Source organism: Pleurodeles waltl, chromosome 7 (assembly GCF_031143425.1).
Source record: "Pleurodeles waltl isolate 20211129_DDA chromosome 7, aPleWal1.hap1.20221129, whole genome shotgun sequence".
NCBI classification, from domain to species: domain Eukaryota; kingdom Metazoa; phylum Chordata; class Amphibia; order Caudata; family Salamandridae; genus Pleurodeles; species Pleurodeles waltl.
In genome coordinates this window covers 817866846-817872845 of record NC_090446.1, presented here as the reverse complement: position 1 = coordinate 817872845, position 6000 = coordinate 817866846, and positions in this window count along the sequence as shown.

Sequence of the window (6000 nt, the reverse complement as noted above, 5' to 3'; positions counted from 1 at the left end):
ACACACAATTGAGGCTCCCAAAAGTTAGAGCGTGTAAAATCCTTTTGCTTTTTGGGTAAAATGAGGTCTAGTTCGCTTGGTGATTCTGACCACAAACTGAATAATGGGGGTAAGGCTCGTTCTCAAGCGAGTGGGTGAAGATCATATTACAAGGCTGTGGATAGGCACCACTTTGCTTGTCTCTTTGCAGTCTACAAAGCAAAGATCCTTGCTACTTTGTTATATGCTGTGGAACTAACAAATATATCTGATTAAGGTTTCTTGGATGGAACTGTAGGGCAAATCTAAAGATGCTTAGTTTCCTGTAATACTCTGCCATCCACTGCTGCCTTCAGGTTAGAGTTTGGGATTAAGACATCTTTTGTACAAGGCCAAGTAGGGGTGATTCGTGGACTCTCTGCCTATTTCATAGTGATGAATCTTCATTAAGGGATCTTATAAACAAACAGGTTTTTATTACCCTGAGAGAGAAATCACAACTTTTGGAAATTTTAAATATGCCTTAGAACATCTGGAGTTAGATCTAAATACAATTCTTACTTTATTGTCTCCCCAGGTGAAATATTTTTTAAAGTATGCTTCTTTGCATAAAAACCACCAACTGGACTTAAAATTCTGTAGTCAAAAGAGGAGATTCAATGTTTTGACTAATTCTGCTATGTTAAAAAAAATTGTAACCCTATCTGGCTTTGAACTTCCCCTTGAGGTGAGGTGTTTTCCGCACTTCATTGAGACTGGACATACCTCTGTTAAAGGGTCTAACTTATAAATGGTCTAACTCTTGGAATTACTGTGATTTGTGTCAAACCGATGTTCAAGATCTAAAACTTGTTCCATATGTCTGTCCTACTTTTCTGCTGTTGAGAAAAAAGTGACTGACACCCCTTTTCATGAAATCTATGGTACAACCATCAAAGGAAGCTCCTAAATGACTCTACAATCCTCCCAATGAAATGTTTTGTTTTCAGATTTTTCAAAATTTGTAAAGCTTTTTTTAAAATTGATATTGATAATTTCTAAAACCTGAGGCAGTTCTTAAAATGAAGCACTTTATTTGTAATATTTTCTAATTTTTCATGGGTATTGGCCTTTTATGTGTTTGTTGTTTTTTGATAGGCTGCTTGTCTTAATGTGGACCTCATAGGAGTTCTAGACTGCAGTTCTGGACTGCCTGATGAGTACTGTGCAACCTGTTTTACCTTCAAGCAAAATGAAGGGATTGGGAAGGGATATACACTTAGGCCCATATTTATACTTTTTGATGCAAATAAGCGATTGGGTTGATTTGCGTCAAAATGGTTACCGCTGGCTAGCGCCATTCCAGTGCGCCAGCCGGGCACCTTATTTATGGAATAACGTTAGCCGGCGCAGCTGCCTGGTTAGCATCAAAATAAATGACGGCAACTGGGCAGCAGAGGCGAAGGGAAAACTAGGGGTTATGTGCCAAAGAATGGTGCAATTCAGGTTAGAGTCAAAAATATTGGCTCTAACCTGACTAGAACCATTTTTTGATGCACAACCCCCATGGAAATAACTCCTATCTTAGCAAAGACAGACTTCTGTCCCCTGGGCATGGCCATTGGGCACAGTGGAATGTAAGGGGGCCCAAGTTAGGCCCCCCATGCCACTTAAAAATAAATAAATTATACTTACCTTCACTTACCTGCACTCACCATGGATGAGTCCCCCCATCCGTTGCTATCCTCCAGGGGTGGACGAGGGTGGCAGGGGGTGTCCCTGGGTGCAGGGAAGCGCACCTGTGGACTGCTTCCAGGGTCTCTGACCAAGGAAATTAGCCCACAGGTCCCTTAACGCCTGCCCTGACCCAGGCATTAAAAAATGGCTCAAATCCGTCTGGGCGCCATATTTTAAGGCCTGCCTCCTCCTGTGAGTCACAAAGGCACACATGCCTTAGAGTCATTTTTTGCACGGGAACGCCTACCTTGCATGTCATTAGCGCAAGGTAGGTTTTGACGTACAAAAAATTACTCAAACTCCAGAACTTTGGCGCGAGACGGGTCTAGTGCCTAAGTATAAATATGGAGTTAAGTTTGAGCCGAATTTGCATAAAAAAATGAGCGCAAACAGACAATAATTATGGGCCTTATAGTGTTAGTCCCTCATTCTGTTGAGCTTTTTCTGACTTGTACTCAAACTAAGCATCTGACAAGCAGTTACCTAACAGAGTATGAGCAAATTATTCTTGAAGCTAAGAACATTTCAAATAAACTTTGCAATGCCCTAAATCCAGCCACACATTTGCCAGTGCCTGATGGAGAAGCTACTGATAATGGAGACACTAATTGTCATCATGGCTGCATTGATAAAACAGAATTGTGTACCATACCATGAACAAATATTCAACATTAACCAGTCAAACTGGCTGATTTGATTTAATTTGTGGCTGGTTCTTGTCTGAGAGACCATCTAAGGATATTGTGAAGCTCTTATGATGGTTGCCCCATATTATTCATTTTTTAAGCATCATACTTGTGTAATGTTACTTCAGCACAATAAGCAGAAATATTTTTTGGCACAAGAGCATGATGTGTGGCACATGGCTTAAGTGTTCAAATCTGTACTAACAGTCAGCATGGTTTTGGAGTGGTCCATCATTTTGTACAGCTGTGGTCACTTAGGAGCTTCTTGACCTCCTCTGGCACACTCATTTAAAATGGGCCACGAATTCTGGACTTGATAAATGCATTGTAGCTACCAAGGGAAGTTAGTGTTGTGCAATGTGCTTCACATAAGAATAGAGATCGTATGGCAACAGATGTGTGCATGAAGTTGTCTATCACTGTACTTTTATGTCTGGTACATTGGGATCAAATGAAGACTATAATTCTGAAAAGAAATACATAAATATTTTTTTGTCTCCATTAGTACAGACTTTGAAGGAATTGAACAAAAACTGCAGAACAATATACCTGATAATGAAACGAAAACATGCATTACAGCATGCTGAACTAAACATTACAATGACAAGGGGATCACCTTATCAAATATTTATTTTACCAAACAATATTTTGAATCACATGGCAAGAAACAAATGTGTAGCCCTACATGTTGGATGAAATAAAATACTAAGGGGCATATTTATACTCCGTTTGCGCCAAATTTGCGTTGTTTTTTTCGACGCAAATTTGACGCAAAACTAACTCCATATTTATACTTTGGCGTTAGACGCGTCTAGCGCCAAAGTTCATGGAGTTAGCGTCATTTTTTTGCGTGAACACCTTCCTTGCGTTAATGATATGCAAGGTAGGCGTTCCCGTCTTAAAAAATGACTGCGATGCATACGCGTCGTATTTATACTCCCGGGCAAAAATGACGCCCGGGAGTGGGCATGTCTAAAAAACCTGCATTAGCGCCGGATTTTAGAGCCTGGGTCAGGGCAGGTGTTAAGGGACCTGTGGGCTCAGAATGAGCCCAGAGGTGCCCTCCCCTGCCCCCAGGGACACCCCCTGCCACCCTTGCCCACCCCAGGAGGACACCCAAGGATGGAGGGACCCACCCCAGGGACATTAAGGTAAGTCCATGTAAGTATTTTTTTTTTTTTTTTTGTGGCATAGGGGGGCCTGATTTGTGCCCCCCTACATGCCACTATGCCCAATGACCATGCCCAGGGGACAGAAGTCCCCTGGGCATGGCCATTGGGCAAGGGGGCATGACTCCTGTCTTTGCTAAGACAGGAGTCATTTCAATGGGGGATGGGCGTCGTAAAAAAATGGCGCAAATCGGGTTGTGGCGATTTTTTTGCCTCAGCCTGACTTGCACCATTCGTGGATGCCCATACGCCATTTTCCCCCTACGCCGGCGCTGCCTGGTGTACGTCGTTTTTTTTTAACGCACACCAGACAGCGCCGGCGGCTAACGCCGGCTAACGTCATTCAATAAATACTGCGCCCGGATGGCGCTTCAGAATGGCGTTAGCCGGCGCTAATTTTTTTGGCGCAAAACTGCGTTAGCGCAGTTTTGCGTCAAAAAGTATAAATATGGGCCTAAAGCTTTTCTAAAGGTTTTGGTTCATTTCTCATTTCAGACCTGTAGCTGAAAGCTTGTGTCAGTTTTGTGTTACTTTTCAGGAGATATAAGTTGGAAAAAAGACGCATGAGACTTTAAGTGACATTGGTTACTCAGATGGCTGTTTCACAAGATTACAGTTTCACTTTGTGGAAATGCCTTTTGAAGTTGGCAGATGGAATACTCTGCCATAAATGTGAAGGATATCCCGTTGCCATATTAGGATCACCATAGCACATAATGAGATTATAATACGGCGGATGGGGGGTGATAGAGTATTCCCTCTGCCAGGTTCAAAATCAGGCCCTTAGTTACTGACTGTAGTTTTCCAGGTAGGAAAAAGACTACCCAAATTGAAGGTATGATAGATTATCTCTACTAAGCTCTTGTTGAGGAAAGTGATTGCTAGATTTGGTTTGCCAGCTTCTTCAGAGTCAGATAGGGGCAGTCACCTTAAAAGTGATTTCCTGAAAATCTTATGCATGGAACTTGATTTAGAGGAAGTGTTACACTGCATCTATTGATCGGAAGCATCAGGTGAGAGAGTCAATGGTACTTGTAAGAAAATGACTACTTTATGTGGTCACTCCTCTTTTTTTGGCAAATTGTGTTGCTGTTTTTTTACTTTGCACACTGGGACACTGCTGTTCATGGACCAGTATATGTGCTTTGACCTTAATCCTTGAGATGTTGGTATACACCAAATAGGCATATTTACCTTACCTAGAAGTCCCTAGTATATAGGAAAAGCATACCCAGGACCTGTAAGCTAAATGTGCTTTTCAAAGAGTGTTCACTGACACCCAGGAGCTGAATGCTTCTTGATTACGTGAAAAGTGGCTCCTAGAGCTGAGACAAAGGGAGAAGGGCTGATCGTCATCTGACCAGATGGCCATCTGGGTTGTGCCCGGGAACATAATAAAATTCAAATAATGCCTATCCTGTGACATCCAGATGCAGCTCAAACCTGCCCCTGTCTTCTCTATAGTCCTTCTAGCCAGCCAGCACTAATCCCAGTGGAAGAGGAGTTAACCCCCACATCTGATTTTGAGGGACCCCAAGTTCTGCCATGTTGGTCTTAGGTAGACAAGGTAATTGTGTAATAGTTTCCAGCAAAACACACAGGAAGTGCTGCAAAAGTGGGCAAGGAAACACCTGGGGACATTTACCATCTAGGTTAGGAAGATGTCATGATTTTCCCCCATTCACAGGCTGGCACTTGGCACAAATATGACACCTCCAGGACCTTCTGCAGAACACAGCTGAACTTGCAGAAGACAGAAGAATGAGACCAAGGAGTGGACTCCAAAGGCCAGCTAGCTGACCTCCTGTTAAGCTTCATGGACAAAAAAGTTTAAAGAAGGCCATTTTCCTGAGGAGCTCATCTGATCAGTTCCAGCTGGACGTACACTGGATCCCACTAGTGGTTTTTACTGGAATGAGTCCTGACCAGTACGTGGTGCGCTGAGGTTCTGGGAACTTTACATAAGTGTCAGTGTGTACTCCTCTTGCCTAACCCCAAACTTGGGACATAGAAGATTTTTCACTGATTCTTTGTCTGGAGAACAGACAGGGGACTGGGACAAATCTGCCAAGTTAGTCTGAAATTCCATTGCCCTGGGTAAGCTTTCCTGCAACAGCAAATCTGTTTCAGTAGTACATCGAAGAAAAGATACCCAGCCTTCTGGAGTCCTTTTTGGCCCCAGCTTCCAGCCTTCCCCATTGGTGGCATCCGATCCCAAAAAAGTGACTCAGGGCCTGATTTTTAGAGTTTGGCAGATAGAACGCCTCTGTCACAAGCATGATGGATATCCTGTTCACCGTATTATGATCCGGTTATATCCTATGGGAATCGGAATAGGGCAAACAGGATATCCGTCACGTTTGTGACTTAGTAACGCGCCCGTTATATTCTAAATCATGCCCTAGGCCTGAAGGTGGAAATCTTCTCTGGGAAAAAGCACCAAATGTTTC